The 19,733-nt window shown below is 42.8% G+C and overlaps 1 long non-coding RNA gene across 3 annotated transcripts in view; it reads right to left on the bottom strand.

The window, feature by feature from the left end:
* The window catches only part of LOC142448420 (uncharacterized), a 298,254-nt gene that overhangs the window by 234,731 nt on the left and 43,790 nt on the right, over window positions 1–19,733 (bottom strand). For all 3 annotated transcript variants that reach the window (XR_012784522.1, XR_012784523.1, XR_012784524.1), the window contains exon 2: window positions 13,618–13,711. This is a non-coding gene — a long non-coding RNA (uncharacterized LOC142448420). The remainder of the gene's footprint in view (window positions 1–13,617; window positions 13,712–19,733) is intronic.

Genomic DNA, 19,733 nt, shown 5'->3' with positions numbered 1-19,733 from the left:
ACAGGGGCAGTTCTACCCTGCCCTACAGGACCACTATGAGTTGGTAACTAGCTACTGGATGGTAGTAAGTAAATCTCTGCCTATGTCTGTTATGTTGGTGAGGCAAGATTAGAATGAGAGGCACATCACCCATACCTAAGTCACCACCTCAACTCCAGTGGTAGGAGTCAGGGTGGAATAAGGGGAGTTTCCCTGGGGTGTTAGCCAGCATCACCTTTTCATCTATAAATGTGAACAGAAAGTGGGGAACCTCAGTACCACTGAGAAAGAAAAACCAGGACACAGGGTCCCTGTGCTAAGAACTTCCTCTACCCAAGGGAAGATTGATGCTGAGACACATGGGGATCTCTAAGTGACACTGAATGACAACCGCTGAAAAGACACGAATATATTCCCCCTGGCTTACACTGCGAGCCAACAGAGAGAAAACAGTCGATCCCTAGAGCTGGCATCCTGAATTTAGACTTCTGGCTTCTGAAATGGTGGGAGAGTATTTCATTCATCTTTGCAATCACACCATTACTCGACTCAGTGATTTGTATTTGATAAGCTTTCAGTAGCTGTTCATTGAGATAACTACTGGATAAATGGAGGAATGGATTTCATCTATGTTCTGTTAATCCTATGAGAAATACATTAACTCTTAAAATTTCATGTAACTTTTATCTTTCAAAATATAAATGACAGCAAAAGAAAGCATAATTATTCATGACATATTGTAAGATGCCTGGAATTAAAGTTAGTAATGAATAAGAACAAAAAATGGAATGACTCCTAAAGACGACAACTCTATGATGTTTTCTTTGCTGTCAGGTTGTAAGTATTATAGAATCTCAAAACTATCTTTAAAATATAATTGTTTAAAAGCACCATCAAAGATGAATTGTGGGATAACCACTTAAACTTATTTGACATCCAAATTTATAAACTTTTCTATCCAAGTAGTTACCCATTTAATTTCCAAATCAGCTAAAATACAGGTGTAACAATTAACTGAAGATGTTTTACAAAAAGTAAACAATGTGACTTAAATTAAATAATACAGCCTGATTCCCACTGAGACAAAACCTGTATATCCTGCATTCCTTGAGAAAATGCATTGTGTGAAAAAAATAATTGCTTTTTAAACATTAACTGTCTACTCACTGCAGTTAAAGTCCTAGGTCAATTTTTTCACAGCAGAAAAATCAATAGGATTTTATGTTGTTGCACAAATGTAATTTCCAAAACTTTTTGTTGCTGCTTATGACCAAATTACTTCTACTGGGATCATGTGTCTTCTGATATCAAAGCTTCAGAAAGCATCTAGCTATCAAAGTATCCAGACATCTGGATATTAAAATAGTTTAAATAGTTAATCCACTACCTACCTGTGGCTGTAGTATTTAGTCATTATAAAATATTACAAATTGAAAAAAAGAGTATCGTCGTATAGTTGTCATCTTTAAAAGTCTTTCCGTTTTCTACCAGACCAAAGAAATAGGTTGTAGAGGTTATACAACATGCAGAAATCGAGTGTAGAAGTATAGACAATGTACCAACGTTGAGTTTCAGGGCTTAAGCTATTGTGGCGTATCTTTATCAAGTTTACCCCAGAAGGGTTACACACTGGCCTGTTCATCTACTAGGAAATCCTACAAAGAATTCCTATCAAGTCCTGTTCCACTTGGCTCTAAGGGTGCAGTGGTTTTTGTTGTGTTCTCTTAGGTCAAGCTAATCATTAACAACGATGTATATTTCCAGCTGCAACTTATGCATTTCCTAAATCCAAAAACCCATTTTCTTTGTCTTAGCAAATCAATCTCCATCCCTAATAAGTGCAGCTTTAAGTGTAATGATGGATTAGCATCCTTTTAGCTTAATGAACTACAAATGGTTTGCCCACACTGATATCTCCACGTACTTGCCATTCTTGCATTTGAGATAATGAAAACTCACTCAAGGCCGTTTGCGTAGCTGGCATGTAAATTTAAAGTTACTATCCATCGCTGAAATATTATATAGTGTTATTAAAATGGCATTTAGTTGTACTCAAAATAGTTGTTCTGATGTGAATTTTTGAGTAGAGAGTGAGTTAAAAACAGTCCCCAAATCATTTCTCTTTAAAAGCTTCATGTCCTGTTATTTGGAGAAGAACTTCAACAAATAATTATTATTTTCCTGTAATAAGAATTAGTGCGGCTGTCTGACATTTAGAATTCAGGATGGAAAGTTCTTTTTCTCCCCGCTGCCTACCTTTGGGACTGCATTTTTCTGGTAGTGATTTCTTATATCTTCCTGTGAGAGAGATTCAGCCAGTTTTCTTTCCTGACTTGGGTTCGCAGGGACTTGGAAAACTATTGTGTAATGTAATAAATCACAGGATTTGCCTGAGGATCTTCCTATGTTCGCCTTTGATTCTCCTTGCCCCTCAGATGGGGAGGTGGATGACAACTTGTGGCTAGAAACGAAAGAAATAATGAAGACGTGCCAGGAAAGGAGATACACGGTCAAGGTGGAATATCCATCTTCCATGACCTTCAAGGCAGAGCTGCCCTGGAGCTGGCGAAGGGACAAATCATCCTGAGGGGGTGGGGCTGGAGAGGTTGCACACCACCTGCAACTGACAAAAGGGATTAAGTGTACTGATGGGTGGCTATTGGCTCTCTGAATGTCGTCTGTATGTCTTTGTAGGACCAGATGCTTTCTTAGACGGACGAGATTAACTCCAGGCTCAAGGGGCAGGAGGACCACAGTCTTTTGCCAACTCGCACTGAGGATGTTTTTGCCCTAAAATGTGGCAGTCCAGATAGTTCATGTAACCTGCCCAGATCTACACAGTTACATAAAGGAGTCCCGAGCCTCAGGCGCTGCCTCACATTTGTACCCATTCCAAGAGCAACAGGGCCAGTGGAGAGGTAAGAATGAGGTCCAATCATTGTGTTCTTGCTCCTGGCTCAGCCCTTCTGGGAAAGGTTGTCCTTTGATCTCTTCTCTTGTGTCTTTGGCATTCTATTGCTCTGGATCAAGCAATCACTACTCTTTCCCCAAATCTACTTCCTTTCCTCTTGACTGTCCCTCCCGAGGCAGGAAACTATGGTGTTCGTGAGGAGATAGTGTGTATGGATAAGAAATACTAACTGGCTTCAGAGTTATTGACTCCACATGCCAGCTGATATCAGTTAATTAAATCTATGGACATTTCATTCTACATTTTCCTCCAGTTAGAAGTTGAAATTCTTTTTTTAAAAATCATTTTATTGGGGGCTCATACATCTCTTATCACAATCCATACATACATCAATTGTGTCAAGCACATTTGTACATTCATTTGCCCTCATCATTCTCAAAACATTTACTCTCCACTTAAACCCTTGGTATCAGCTCATTTTCCCCTCCCTCTCCACTCCCCCCTCCCTCATGAATCCTTGATAATTTATAAATTATTATTATTATTTTGTCATGTCTTATACTGTCCGGCACTTCCCTTCACCCACTTTTCTGTTAGCTGTTCCCCAGGGAGGTTATATGTAAATCATTATAATCGGCTCCCCCTTTCTACTCCACCTTCCCTCCACCCTCCAGTATCGCCACTCTAACCACTGGTTCTGAAGGGATCATCTGTCCTGGATTCCCTGTATTTTCAGTTCTTATCTATACCAATGTACATCCTCTGGCCTAGCTGGATTTGTAAAGTAGAATTGGAAGGGTGGAAGGGTGGGGGAAGGAAACATTTAAGAATTAGTGGAAAGTTGTATGTTTCATTGTTGCTACACTGCACCCTGACTGACTTGTCTCCTCCCCAAGACCCTTCTGAAAGGGGATTTCCCATTAACTACAGATGGGCTTTGGGTCTCCACTCTGCACTCCGCCCTTCACAATGATATGACTTTTGTTGTTCTTTGATGCCTGATACCTGATCCCTTCGACACCTCATGGTCACACAGGCTGGTGTGCTTCTTCCATGTGGGCTTTGTTGCTTAATTGAAATTCTTACATCATCACTATGACCACACCCCAAACCCCAAACCAAACCAAACCCCCTGCCATGGAATCAATCCCTACTGGCAAGCAGTTAACTTACAGAACAAAGTAGAACTGCTCCACAGGGTTTCTAAGGTTGCCATCTTTTTTATTATTGTTATTAGTTTTTGTCTCTTTATTATCAATTAGGTGTGGGTTTACCAATCAGATCATTGGGTTTTATTTATTTTTTTGCATTTACCCTATTAAACAATTGACTAAACATCCCTTGGCTTGCTCTGTTCCCTGCTTCTTTCACCCCCATCTCCCTCCTGTAGTATATTTTCTTTCACCAAAGTTAACACCGATCTAACCTCTATCCCATTGCTTCTCCTTTCCATCCTTCGCAGGACACCCTCCAAAACCACCAAAGATTGTTTCTCTTGAGGTGAAAACTGTCTCCTTGATCTATCTATCTATCTGAGAAAAATGTTATATTATATATATAGCTATATTATATATAATGCTATATATATACATTATAGCATTGATCTTATACGTTATTTGTCCTTTTATTTTGGAGTAACTTCACTGTCCTATAAGTCCATCCATGTCTGGCTGTGTTTCATAGTTTCATCTTTAACATTATTTAATGACATATAGTATTCCATTGTGTGTATGTACCAAAGTTTGTTTATCCAGTGTTCCACAGGTGGGTATTTAGGGAGTTTCCATCTTCTTGCTGTTATGAATAATGCTGCAATGAACTATGTTTGTGCTGTGTTCTTTATTTCTATAGTGTATTTACCAAGTGGATGTCTGTAATCTCTATGGGAGCAAATAGCCTCATCTTTTTCCCTAAGGTCAGACCTGCATTGGACTGACTACTAACAGGTCTATCCTCATTTCTCAGTTTCAAATTATATGCAATATATGTCTTTTATCATTAATAAACACAGATGGTAACCTAATACTAAAAATGAAATTGTCTATTGCCAATGTTCCCATTACCATTCAATCTGAGTCATTTATAGTACCTAGGTATAAAATTTGAAGAAATGATTAATATTTGTTAAAGTCATATTTAAAACATTTTTCTGATTTAAAGGTAACATTGATAAATACCATTATATATCAATCTTGAAATAATGGTAATCTACAAAGAGATGCTTGGATAGACATGCAGACTAAACAGGTGTGGGATGGAGAGTAGGAGTAAACCTATGAATATATAGAGGTTTGACAGAGGATATATGTGTATTGTATTTACCTTTTCTGTAAATAAATCCATGAATATGATGGACAGACAGGGTACAGAGCTATACAAACTTCTTAGACACCACCAATTACCAGAATGGAATGCATTACTGGGCCTGAGGGCATAGGACCATAGTTTGGGGGACACCAAAATCAACTGGCATCATACGCTGCACAAAGACATTGTTTTACATCCTACTCTGATCAGTAGTGACTGGAGTTTTAAAAGCTCATGAGCAGCCATTTCAGGTGTAAATATTTGTAATCCCTCATCTGGAGGAAAAAAGGAGTAATGAAAATTGAAAGGTACATGGAAACCATTTGTCCAATAGACAAAACATCACTTTCTACAACTCTGAGGCCAAAATATCTTGATGGTGTCCAGCAACCAAAACCATGTCTCAGAAAAAGATCACATAAAAGGTTCTGGATAGAGCAGAAGGAAAATGTACAGCACGATTCAAAACCCGAAAGTAGACCAGGATTCCGGGTTGGCCAGAGATTGGTGCGACTCCCAGGACCAGTCCTTTCGTTCCCTTCCTATCTGGAACAGAACTCATCCCATGTTGGAATAATCAACTGTTTAAGATCAAAAGGGCAGTCTTCATCCAAGGACAAAGGGTCAGAAAAGAAGGAGAAATAGAAACAAGAAGTGCAGACGGGTGGGATAAGTGATGTTACACCACAAGGATTGAAATGGATGAGTATAAACAAAATATGTATAAATTGTAGAATATAAAACTGATTGTTCTGTAAACCACTTAAATCACAATAAAAAGTGTTTTAAACAAAGAAATAACAAATTACGATAGCAATCAATTATTTTTCCATGTGAAACTCATTTATATCTTACAGAAATTCTATGGGGGAGGAAGGGGAATGTTTCTAATATTCTCCCATTTTATGAATGAAGAAACAGAGTCATAGAGTGTTTAAACACATTCATTTGTCCACAGGCTATGTACCTGTGTTCCTAATAACCACATTTTGCCTATGAAGGTCAGTTGGTCTGTGATAGTTCTATGTGTGTGTGTACATGTGTGCGTGTGTAATATGGTATAGTGAAAACAGAACACATTTTAAGTTGACATGAAATTGGGTTTAGCCCCAGTTTCTCTTTTCTTCCATAAACTAGGTGGCTTTGGGCAAGTTCTAAATGGCTTGATTTTCTCCCCTATAAAATAAGAACAAACATTATTAGCTCATTGAGGTTTTTGAGGCATTTGATAGTAAATGAACAGAGACTGTCTAAGTGAGGAGGCCTCAGTGTGGGTATTCAATCTCGCTTCGTGCCTTCTCCTCTCCTCGTTCTGACGTCACTATTTACTCAGGCTGATCTAGGCAGTGTCGCGCATCCATGTGAACTTTAAAAGACCAGGAGAGTTGGGACACAGCATGGAAACTATATACTCCCTGTAAGCCTGATTCTTTGGCTTCCACGAGCATAGCTGTTTTATTGATGTCCAGAAACATGAAGGCAGTCTTCAGGAACTGGATTTCCAATGAGAAAGGAATGAGGTAACATAAAGAAACAGATTGATCCCTGCTTCCAGTGTTGTATATTTTTGTTTCATGTGTAAGTCTCAACATCTTAGGATGTTTGATCTTTGGTTGGCCTCCTTCCAATGACATATTCTCAGGGCCACAAGAATAACATATCCCTCAACCGCCTTCAATTCTCGTTCTTTCTTTCCATTTTTTAAAATGTTTAATGGGCTCTGAATGGAAAGAAAGGCAATGATCCTCTTTGACATGAGCAAATTTATGTTATTATTCTAGTTCAAACGTTGTCTAGGGCAATGGGCCTGTCCAAAAGCATATCCAAGCTTGTCAGAGAGAACATTTTCCAGTTCCCAAATGAGAGGTGAGACCGATTGTGCCCAGCGTTCCACGATCCTCTGGCCTGAAGCAAGTGTAGGCTCTGTCAGAGTGGGGTCTGAGGACCTGGAATGAGTCCAGCACTCACCGCTCTTGGCCACAAAAAGAGGATAGTTCAGGAGAACATTAAGGGACTGAACTTGTTGTGACTCAGTGGGGTGGGAGAGGGGGAGATGTACTTACTGCCTGTGTAATCACAAGGGAAAGTTTTCCTTTGGGGAAGTAGCATAAGTAACACAGATGGCCAACCCATTTCTGGAGAAGCCAACTTCTTCTGGAGCAGACACCCTGTCTGGCTTTGTATTATCACATCCTGCATATCTCAGTTAGCACTGCTTTCAATAAACCACTGTCTCAAAATCAGCACAGCATTAATTTGGACAAACCCTAGCCTTGCTAGCATATCCTAACACCAGCATATCTGAAAAATGCATTGTTCATATGTCTGCCTCCCTACATGCATGCTTAATCTGTTCAGGGCAGATGGTTTTCTATGCATTTCTTGACTGTCTTCAGAGAGGTCCATGGTATCTAGTGTTTTGTGAGTGTAACAGCCTTATATACCATGGGTAAGTGACCCATGTCCTTGGGTGAGGGTAAAAGAAACAGAAGGAGAGACCGGAATGCCCTCACAGGCTATGTAGCAGAACAGAAAGAGCATGGCATTCAGAGCCAGACAAACCTGCTTCTAGCTGTGTCACATCCTAGCTGTGGTACTTCATACAAGTATTTCAATCTCTCTGAGCCTCGGTGTTCCCAACTGTAAAATGGGAGTAATACTTGTTGCTGCTATTGTTAAGGTGTCAGCAATCTGACCTTGACTTATAACAACCCTATATGATAGAGTATAACTACCCCTTAGGGTTTTCTTGGCTGTAATCTTTATGGGAACAAGGCAATAGTTCTTTCTCCAATGGAGCTGCTGCGTAGATTCGAACCATCAAACTTTGGGCTTGTGACTGTGCACTTAACCATTGTGACACCAGGCTCCTGGAGATCATCTTTGTCTTACAAAATTGATTCATAAATAGTAATAAAATAGCAAATATTCATCAAGCACTTACTATGAACAGGAGCCCTGGAAGTGCAACCTTGTAAACCTTGGACCCCAAATGGCAAGGTCAAGGGTTGAAACGCACCTGCAGCTCTCTGTGGAAAAGATGAGTCTACATGGTTTTGAAAAGATTTCGTTTGGGAACCCCTACACAGTGTCTCTGTGAGTGGAAATAGACTCCAGGGCTGTTATTCTGGAACATTCTTTCCAGAATGGGGATGGGTGGTTACTATGTAGTCCTTTTTGATGAACACTTTATATGGAATAGCTCATTTAATATTCACAACCACCTAAGAGAGGGGTTCTGTTGTGATCCAGGCTTTACAGTGAAGGGCTTGAAACATTACAATAACCAGAATGGGAGCCATTATCATTACTAATGATGATGTCTTTAACAGTAAAGCTTAAAAAGGTAAAGGCAGCGAAAGGAAATAAAACCAACATAGTTTTACTCTTACTATATATATAAAGCAAGATTTACATAGGAAAGCGTCTGGAGCGCTGAGGCATAGCAAGGTTTAGATTTTGTCTTGTTTTCTTATTCTCATGTCTTGTAGCCCACACAAGACAGCTAGTCACAAAGATCAGTTAAGGGAGCCTCATGAGCTAAACAAGGAGATGTATTAGGCCCTAGGTCTATAAAACTATTATTATCAACTGAAATTATTTTGAAGTCTAGAGAACACGGAAAGTGGACTGAAAAAGTAAAAACAAATCATTCACCAAAAAGCCCCAAAATGAGGAGCTATGAGCTTCCAGATTGAAAGGGTCTAGCACAATGAAATGAGAAGCCTGGTTGTGTAAAGTTCAGCATTCAGTTGCTAATTGAAAGGCTGGTAGTTTGAATCGACCCAGTGACTCTGTGAGAGAAGGAATTCCCAGAAGGATCGCATCCTAGAAAAACCCCTTGGGAAGATCTGCTTTGCCACATGGACTGACCCAGAGTAGAAATCAATCTGGCAGCATACAACACCAGCAGCACAATGATGAGGTAGCTGGATTAGGGACAAAAGGGGCTCTCTCCCCAGTGCCTGCCAAGGGCCCAAACAATACAGGCAGTAGAAAGAAATCAGGCAAACCAATGGGATACCTATGGGCAGATCCACTGAGTGTGCTCAGACTCAAACCCCCTAGAGCCCAGTCCACCTGGGTGCAGAGACTAGACCCAGGCACATGACATCACCCAGGTGCACTTAGACTCAGCCAATAGGATCAACTAGTGTCCTCAGCCACACCTCCCCCAACCAGGGGGGCGTGGTGGGAGAGAATAAAAGCCAGATGAACAACTAAGTACACCTTCTTGGCCTGCCACTGGCCTCACTTTTACACTGCTCTTGCTCAGGTGCATCCTGCAGGAGGAGGGTGGGAGTCGCTCCCACATGCGCAGGTGCATAAGCACCTACAGGCCCTCTGGAGCCCCGCACCCTACCCCCTTTGCCTCCAGTAGTTGTCCAGTTCAGCATGTGGGGGTTTCACACTTTCTGTTCTTTCCAGGTGGTTTTGCACATCCAGTTGCAAACCCCAGTGTGGCTTCCACACAGCCTAGCACGCTTTCCAGAAATAGCACGTACACTTTTGAGACTGTAATACCTGAAGAGTTCCCTTTCCTTCATAAAAACTCACTCGGATTACAAAACATGCGTCTGCTGTGTGAATTCTTTCAGCACCATGAAGCACAGAACCGAGGGTTCCCTTTACTCCAGAAACCTGGGAAAGGCACATCCCAGAGAAGAAGAAATAATCCTGAAAGTGACAAACAAGGAAATCAATACCGCTGACTCAGAGTCTGGTGTCAGAATAACATCGGACTTCCACCTGAAACATGGGAAATTAGAAGATGATAGAGAAATGTCTTGGAAATTCTGAGACAAAATTATCTCCATGCTAAAATATCATATCCAGAAAAGTGACCTATTAAGGCTGACATTTTCTGGTGTCCAAAAGCTCAAAAGTTACACCTTTTATAAGTACTCATCCTCAGGAAACTACTAGAGAATGTGCTACACACACACACACACACACACACATACACACACACACACATACACACACACACACACACACACACACACACAAGTTGGTAAAAAGGAAGACTTGCCATACCGAAAACAGGATATGGGAAACGAAATTCAGCTCCCAGAAGTTAGTGAAAGAATGTTCCAGAATGACAGCTGTGAAACAGCCCTAGGTAGCAAGAGCATGTTGGGAAGAAAATGTTCCCAGTGGGGCTGGAGGGGCAGGGGGCTACTGATCAATGTGCTATGGGAAAGTTATTTCCAGTTTGACAGATCATGTTAGAGCACAGGGGTAAATACACAGAGTGATAGTTCACAGAAGCTCTTATATCTTTTATATCTCAAGATATGAACTAAGCAAATAAAACAAGGCAATTCTTCAATTCCAAGAAGAATTAAAAGCCACACAAAAGAGGGCTCAAGAATAGGACCTAACAGCAATAAAATGGATTTATGCCGCTTGTTCATGAATATGAACAATGAGCGTAGAGGTGGTAAATACCTGAAATATAACTCAGGAAGAAGGGAGTGGGGCAGTGGAGGGAGAAGGCTTAAATAACTAATGCCCCACTGCCATAATATTAAACTGGTAGTGTCTAAAAGGCATACAAGAAAGAACTGCATTGTAAGCATTACTTAATGTGGGGTATTACTCAAAATATGGACAAACAGCTAAACAAATTAAATTTCTCTGCCTCTGGGTAGTAAGTTTAGGGAGTGGAAAGAAATAAGGGGGGGGGGGAACTGTTGTTTTTCATCAGTAGGATTTTTATTCTTTTAAATTTCAAAATGTGTCAATATACTCACACACTGTTTCTCACAATCAAAGTGAGTAGTGCATTCAGCAGAGAGGCTATGATGTTCGAGAAACCGCTTCTTGCTTTGAGATCTGTATTAAATGATTCCAATCAAATGGTTAAATATTGCAATTGGCTCTTTAGAAAGGAAAAGATGAAGACAGACAGAAAGAAAATCTTTGGAAGGTAATTCAAATGCCCTGAACTGATAGAAGCTATGCAGAAAATTAAGGATGGAAGATACTCGTCAAGGAGAAACAAAGGAAAGGGGTAGAGGGTACAGGGTGGGGAGGAGTTACAAAAAGGCCAAAAAACATGTGGGGAAGCTCCTATAATCAGTAGGAACTGGGAGAGGAAACAGATTCCCAGAGACCTTTGCTGGCCATCCACATGCATGATAGAAAGGAAAATAGGTGTTTTTGCAACCTAATAAATCATATTTTTGAATTACTGGCTGTTGGCTTGAAGATGAGCTATTAAAAAGGGTTTCTTTTCTTTTTGAGTTTTAATCAGGGAGAAAAACCATGAAAATATGCATCTTAAGAGAGGGCATAGAACTAATCACTTTGAGAGGAAAAAAGAATATTTCTTAAAAGGCTGAAAGTTCTTTTCCGGTGTCTGAGTAACGGGCATTCCCCCAGCGAAAGTAAGTGAGCTGTCTTCTTTGGGAGTCAGAGGAGACAAAGGGAGCAAATGAAGAACAAAGGGAAGAAGACACTGAAATATAGACTTCTTTCCTTTGTCCTTATTGGAAAAATATTTTGATCCGAATTAGTAATCCTTTTCTTTCTTTGATTTCTACGCTTCTGTTGCTGCTCCACGAACTTCCAAAGGTTATGAGTTTCTGGGTAATATGATATTTAAAGCCCCATTCCCATCCATCAAGGGCATTGTGAGATTTGAAAGTTTATGCAGCACTGTGGAAGCTATAAGCCACATGTAGGTTGTTCTTAGACAAAAAGGACCCTGCTGCTGTCACTGTCATTTATGGGAGTAGAAATGTGAAGCCGCTTACACTGCGTACCAAGCAGAAAAGGCTTTCCCATAAGGCAATGAATGCCCATTCTACAAGGTGCCCAGTAATTTTCATAATGTCGGACTATATTCCCTTGGTGGTGCCAATGGCTTGTACTCAAGTGCGAACGGAATCGTTGGCAGTTCAAACCCACCCACTGAAGGAGCTGCTTCCACAAAGATGACAGCCAGGAGAACACCAAGCAGTGGCTCTACCCTGTCATCCATTAGGGCCCAGGCATTCCTCAAACTATGGCCCACGGGCCACATGCAGCCCACTGAGGACATTTATCCAACCCGCCAGGTGTTTTTGCCATGTTTGTTTTTTTACTTCAAAATAAGATATGTGCAGTGTGCATAGGAATGTGTTCATAGTTTTTTTGAACTATAGTCTGGCCCTCCAACGGGTCTGAAGGACAGTGAACTGGCCCCCTGTTTAAAAAGTTTGAGGACCCCTGCCAGGCAGCCAGCCAGGATTGAAATAGACTTGGCCACTGGTTTTGTTTTCAAACAGGCTTGCCTCACGATCTGAAAGTAGAACGTTCCCCTATGAAACTTTTTGAAAGCCAAAATGGCATAAAAGTGAAGACCATGATTTCACATGTAAAAGTGAAGACCATGATTTCACATGAGAAAACATTTTGAGAAGTCCCAGGGCCCCCACCCCCAAACAACGCTAACGGGTAACATGCAAAATCTAAATGAATGCTAGCAGGCAGTGTTCACAAGCACACTCAAAGCTACCGGCTTCATGCTGCGGGTAACTCCTGCGGATGGAGCCCACCGAGTGCCCTTCACCCTGGATGCCCACCGCCGGCCCTCCACCAAAGGCCTTCTGGGCCTGGGGGACCGCCCCATCGAAGACCTCAGGATGGTGGCCGTCCCCAGCCACCTGAACCGCGTGCCAGATCACCTGCCTGGGCAAGGCCTGCGGCGACCCCACCGGCTCCCCAACCTGCCCCAGACGGTCCGTGTCCATCCAGGTTCCACTCGGCCCCTCCACTGGTCGGACAGAGTGGCCAAGGCCCTTGACCTCATTGCCAACATTCTTCATTGTTAGACTCCTCTCACCACCCGAGGATGCTGCTGGACTCTTAGCCGCACACCTCCTGTTCCCTCCTACCAACCCACCTGCTGCAAAACCTCCCCATCTACACTCCCCACCGCTGCCCACCTCAAAGCCCCACTGGGCCCACTGAGGACCACTGCATCCATGAAGCCAGCGACTGTGATAATCACGTCCAGACTCATCTTCAGAGGCAGCCCAGGTGCAGAGCTAGACACCTAGAGACCCTGCAGCTCAGTTGTGGCTGCCCAGAGTGGGGGCGGGCCACAGACAAGGAGACCCTTGTCCTCTTTGGACATTGTATAGAGTTCGATCACAAGATCACCCTGATGCTTGTAAATGAAGATTATCCATTCAAATTTTTGAAGTCTGTGTGTGTATGTGTGTGTGTGATTACCTTTGGCAAATAAACTCTCTGCCTTGGCGCCCTTCTTTGTAAAATAGGCAAATAATGATATCATATGTATCTGTATATATACTTTTTCCCCTCCAGGTTGGCAGAAGGAGTGGGCAGGCTGTCATCTGGGCTGAGACATCACCCGGGTGATGGAAAGCTAGGAAGGTTTTCAAAATAAGGCTGACAGAGTCACTTACCAACAAACGCCTGCTCACTGCCAGGGGAGGCTCCTTCTCAACGTTCAGGACAGCCGGGCTCTGAGGCCTTGATAGCATAGCTTCTCCTTATTTCCTGTTAAGGTTGGAGAAATGAATGAAGGATGGTTTTGTGATCTAATGGAAGTGGAGATCCAAATACCAAATTCTGCATCCTATCGACTCTATAAAGGGTTTTTGAGACTGTAAATCTTTCCTGGAGCAGACAGCCCCCTCTTTCTCAAGCAGAGCAGATGATATGCTTGGACCTCTGACCTTCTGTTAGGGGTCTAAGGCCTAGCCCACAACACCACTGGGGCTCCTTAACAGAAGTAGAGAGAATAACTTAATAGCTACTAAGCCCTTCCTTTGGACCAACTCTGTCTCCTAAGATGAGCCTGGAACGGCTGTAAAAGCATGGGACTTTTACAAACCTCTTTTCAATAATCCTAATGGTAAGTAACCCTATGAGTTGAACTAGGAAGGCTTCCAATTTCAGACATGTTAAAACAAAGCAAAACAAACTAACTCCCATCTCCAAGAGGGAAAACCACGTGCCCAAGATTAATGCACCACAGAACAGCAGAACTGGGCTCCAAAGCCCAAAACCTGTAGCATCACACCATTTGCCCACCTGTTAGTGCCTATCACCAATGTTGTAAGGAAAAGCAAAGCAGAGAAAACGTGGTTTATACACCAAGACAAGACTTTGATGACCGCATGAAAGCCTGGGCAGAGGTGGGAACAGGGAGAGAGGAAGTACGGATTGCAGGGACTGGGAGGGGGGAAAATTGGAGGCTTTAACAGGATATTGTTATAGATTTCATTTCCTCAGAAGATAATAGATAGATAGATAGATAGATAGATAGATAGATAGATAGATAGATGGTAGTTACATAATCTGTTGTCAGTTTGAGGATTCAGAGTGAAAGGGTGTAGTCTAGTCTGTCAATCAGGATACAGCCAATGAAGCCTCTAAGATGGCATGACTGAGGATTCTGGGAACTCCTGTATTTCCTTCTTAGAGAGAGGAGACACTCTCTCTGCTCACTCCTTTGGAGACTCTCTCTGCTCACTTCCTGCCAGACATCCCTGTGGAGAGAACATGGAGAGAGGCTGATGGAGTCAGACCTCTGGAGTTGAAGAAGCCATGTGGAGACCCCTGCCAGCACTGAGATGCTTACAACACCACTGGATCCACAAGACTTCCCACCCACTGGCCTGTGATCTTAATGCATTTGGCATTGTTGCATGTGTTTCGTGAGTCTGAAGAGGAATTAATAGATTGGTATCGAACATATGGGCTAATATCAGACTTATGTACTTGATTTGGACTGAGTTGGGATGTTTTCTCAATATTCAATTGCTCTTATATATAAAGTTCTTTCTTATACACAAATGTGTCTATGAATTTGTTTCTTTAGTCCACCCAGAATAACACAAGATAGATAGATAGAGAGATAGATAGACATATATACATACATACATAGTATGTTTCTTCAAAAATAAAAACAAGGCAATCCCTCCAGTTTCTTATCCCTCAAACCTAAATAGTAGTCTGGCTGACTTTAAATTAAAAAAAAAATAAAGAGGAGGAAAAGTAGTAATATTGAAATGAACTTGGAATCTTTGGTGGCATACAAGTTCATCCCAAACAAAAACAAAAGAGTGAGCGAGGGTGAGACAGAGACGCAGGAAGGAAGAGCCCCTGGAAGCCTCCAGATGCTATAAGGCTCCTAACAGAAAGACAGGATCATGTACATAGGGAGAACTGGGAGCGGGGCTTGGGCTCTTAAGTAGAGACTGTGGAAAGGCTAGAAAGAAAAGCACTTCTTTTCATTGACAGCATGAGATGCTTGGCATAATGCTCATGTTATACGTCTTTAACAAGAGAAGCACTGTTTACACAACTGGGCTTGGTGGTGTGCTATCACACTAAACTAACACCAGGGTGCCCTTAAAAAAGCACAGTGTCTTGGGCCTCCACCCACAAAGCCAGAGGCAAACCCATTGCCATTACATCAATTCCAACTGATAGAGAATAGAATTTTATTTTTAATTATTTTATTGAGGGGCTCTTCCAAATCTTATAACAACTCATCATTGAATTGTATTAAGCGCACTTGTACATATGTTGCCATGAACATTTCCAAAATATTTTCTTTCTACTTGATACCTCGGTGTCAGCTCCTCTTTTTTCCCTTCCCTTTCCTTCCCTCCCCTACCTACCCACCCTCATGAATCTTTCATAAATTATATATTATTGTTATTTCATGCCTTACACTGTCTGTTGTCTCTCTTTACCTACATTTCTGATATTTATCCCTCTGGGGGGTGGTCTATATATCCAACCTTCCCCTTTCTTCCGCTTCCCTCCAGAATCCCCCATTCCTCTACTGCATGATATTGCTACTCCCACTACTGTTCCTGAGGGTTTTATCTGTGCTGAGTTCTATGTGTCCAGACCTCTTATCTGTACCAATGTGTGTATTGCAGTTTAGCCATATTTGTAAGGTATAAATGGGTCATGGTTGTGGGGGGAGGAAGCATTTGGAACCAGAGCATCGGTGCTATACTGCACCCTGGTTGAATTGGCCCTTCCTTGTAACCTTTCTGTGGGGGGGATGTTCAATTGCCTACAGATGGGTTTTGGGTTTCCAAACTCAGGGATAAGGGAATAAGAGATCTAAAATTGATAACGTGGAGGAGGTATAAAGCCTGGTGGGGTTTGATCAAATGCAATGTATCCCAGAGGAATTACTTAGAGCTGAGCATGATGGTGGGACAGGAGCAAGGTGAAAGGAAATACAGTAAAGTAGGAAGCAAAAGCTATTTATAGAAGTATAATTATATCCATGTGTATATGTAAATATTAATTTATAGTGAAAGAGATAGAGGTCAATGTACATATATTTATATATTAAATATTAGATAATAGATAGACTCTGGGTCTCTACTTAAGGCCTCCCTAAACACAAGAACACTTTGTTCAAATACCCTGGCACTCTTTGATACTTTCCTAACTATATCTCTAAAGGCAAATGGGTGCATAAGCAATGTGGTGAAGAAAGTAGATGGAGGCTGGCTATCAAAAGATATAGCACCTGGGGTTTGAAAGGCTTGAAGTTAAACAAGCAGCCATCAAGCAGGGAAGCAACAGCCCACATGGAAGAAGCACACCAGCCTGGGCGATCATGAGGTGTCAATGACATTGGGTATCAGGTACCAAAAGATCCAACACAAACAATTATATCGATGTGAATGAGGGGTAATGTAGTGGAGACCCAAAGCCCATCTGTAGACAATGCGACTCGAAATCTTTATGGGAGGAGATAGCTTCATCTTTTTCTCCCTTGAAGCAGATGATAGGTCTGAACAGCCATGTGATTGGTTAGAAGCTCAACACCTAGCCCCCTGCAGTGCTGCCAGGGCTCCTTGGACTCCACCAAAGCCCTATTAAGTTAGACTCTGTGGGAGGTGTCACCCGGTAAGCACAGTTTTCACCAAGCTCTGCAGGTAAGTTCCCCAGGTAGCAACAAGGTTAAGTTGAAGATTTAGTAGGGACAGTGAGAACACGACTGAGGTATTGTTGATTTGTGGATAGAATGCTTGCCTTCTGGTTCAGTTCTCTAGTGCTGCTCCAAAAGAGAGGCTCCAAGTAGATGGCTTCTGAATGGAGAGCACTGACAGCAGTGGCAGACTTTCTCCATCAACTCTTGACAAGGTTCTTGTCTCCTTTCAACATCTGGGGGCCCAGCATTCCTCGGAGTCTCCATCTGTCTTCGTCTTCCCCTGGGTCTGGGTCCAGGAGGTTCCCTGTGGAGGGGCACTGGACCCAAAGGACATGCTCAACTCCTGACTATTTTCTTGGTGGTAATGAGTTCTCCGCCTCTACTTGACTCTTTCTCCCTTTCTTTTTTATGAAATAAAAGGTGATTCCTCACTCCGCGGAAACTCCTGTCCTACACTGCATCAGGGCTGTGCCCAGAGTAAGGGTGTGGCAACCCACCTTCCTCGCCTTACAACTGCTTGTCAGATCACATCCTGGGTGGGGTGGGTAGTGATTGCACCATGACACAAATGCCAAGCTGTGGAGGCCAACACCAAGCCATTGAGAGTTATGGCCCAATCAAGCGACGCATGTGGTGTGTGTGTGGGGGGGGGGGGGGGTGCGTCTCACAGAGGACACAATTCAATCCACAACACCTTTCATGCGAGAGATATATCAGTGGCGCATTGCTATAATACTCAATAGGTTTCTGCAGAGACTAAAGGCTAAAGCTGGGAAGAAAAGTCTGATGACCTAATATTCTCAAAATCAGCCAGTGACAAAACTGTGGATCACCACAGACTACTCCCCAAATAATCATGGGAATGCCACAGGACTAGGAAGCATTCAGTTGTGTTGTGCATGGTTCTTCAGTTCCTTCATTGTACAATTGGGAAATGGAGTCTAAGAGAGAGAGACAGGGTGGCTCAGGGCACAGAAGCGGGCAGTGTCCAAAGGATAGAGAAGGTTCCAAGTTCCATCCCAGGGCTCATCCCCTCAGAGTTTGCTTTGGGAAAAAGAAACCCTAAGATATGGGGATCACACTGCCTCCTCCTTTTGTGGGGCCACCATCATCTCAGCTTCCCTATACCTATACAGTTTCACAAGCATGGGCTCAGGCACACACATTAAGGTCGCATGTGGAATCATGGAAATGAGGTCAAAGGAAGAGCGTTTACCTAAGAGGTGACCCTGAGCAAAGAAGGGAGAGAGTGGAGGCAGTGTCCTAGTTACATACTCATAGACCTACAACATGAGGAGTGGGGAGATGCCAAGAGGAAGAGGGGGGACCACGAAGCTTCCCAGGTGTGTTAGGCTGAGTTATCTAGAGACACAAAACCAGTGACCTTCAGATACATATAAGAGCTGTACATCAAAAAGTAATCTTCTATCAAGAAGGCATCTCAGCCCAATCCTACTCAAGTCCATGGGTCTGATGCTAGCTGAAACCTTCTTCAGAGTCACGTAGCTTCAGGGTGATGATACAGAAAGGTGAAGCAGGATACAGGGAGACCACAGGGGGAGTCACAGGGATCCAGGGTCAATAGAAACATGGCTGGGTGTCAACAGCTCTCAGGGTGGGCTGCCCACATGGGCAATTCCTTGAGGCAGGCACAGAATGCTAGCAAGCTGGAAGGTAAGGAGGCAGAAAGAGTGTGCAGGGGATCCCTGGTGTCTCTCTTATCAAAAGGCCACATCTCCCACAAGGCCTCATCAGGCAGTGACCTGACTAGTAGATCAGACTCTGCCCCTACACAAGTCCAAGTTGGCATAAAATTTAACTGCCACACCAGGGGACTGACTGTGGCAGGCTGTCCCCACGACAGCCTGTAAAGGACAGAGTCTGTGTCCTACACTCACCATTTGGCCCCTAGAGCAAAGGCAAACTTCACCCAGAGTGGAGGGGAGGGCAGAAAAGGAAGCCTTAGTTTCCTCCTATAAATTAAGGTGCTTTCATGTGGGTAACCCCCAGTAGTCTACAAGTTTAGAGAAATGTTTACTAGCCTTGTTTCTCCATTGCTGCTCACTGCCCATCAAGGCCCTTGGAAACACTTTCTACTCCCTGGAATAAAGTATTCCTCTAGTAAGAGAACTGGGGGCTGTCTGCAGTTCTAGTGCTAGCTGACTATAGAGGAATCTCGGGGCTTTGCTTGAGAAGTTGGACCTGAGTAGTCATCTTGAGCTTAGTCTAGCCATCTCCCTGTCGTGGGCTTACCTCTCCTACTATAGCATTCATGTCTATATTTGATGGAGACCTGGTAGCACAGCAATTAAGCACTCAACTTCTTACCAAATATTGGTGGTACACCAGCCTCTCTGGAAAGTATCAGCCAGCTTCCATGAGATTATAAGCCCTGGAAACCCTATGGGCCCATGCTATTCTTTCTCTAGGGATACTAAGTTGGAATCAACTTGACAACAGGGTTCAATTCGTATCTGAGCCACTTGGACCCATGAAGGGCTCTGAGATCCTCTTGTTTATTCTTTCACAACTGTGCACAACTAGCCCTGGCCTGGGAGCTGTGTTCAAGTCTGGAGCCAGGACTCTGCAGTCGGTTGAGAAAGGACA

Source organism: Tenrec ecaudatus, chromosome 5, assembly GCF_050624435.1.
Source record: "Tenrec ecaudatus isolate mTenEca1 chromosome 5, mTenEca1.hap1, whole genome shotgun sequence".
In the NCBI taxonomy this organism is placed as follows: Eukaryota; Metazoa; Chordata; class Mammalia; order Afrosoricida; family Tenrecidae; genus Tenrec; species Tenrec ecaudatus.
This window is presented reverse-complemented; position numbering and strand designations above follow the sequence as displayed.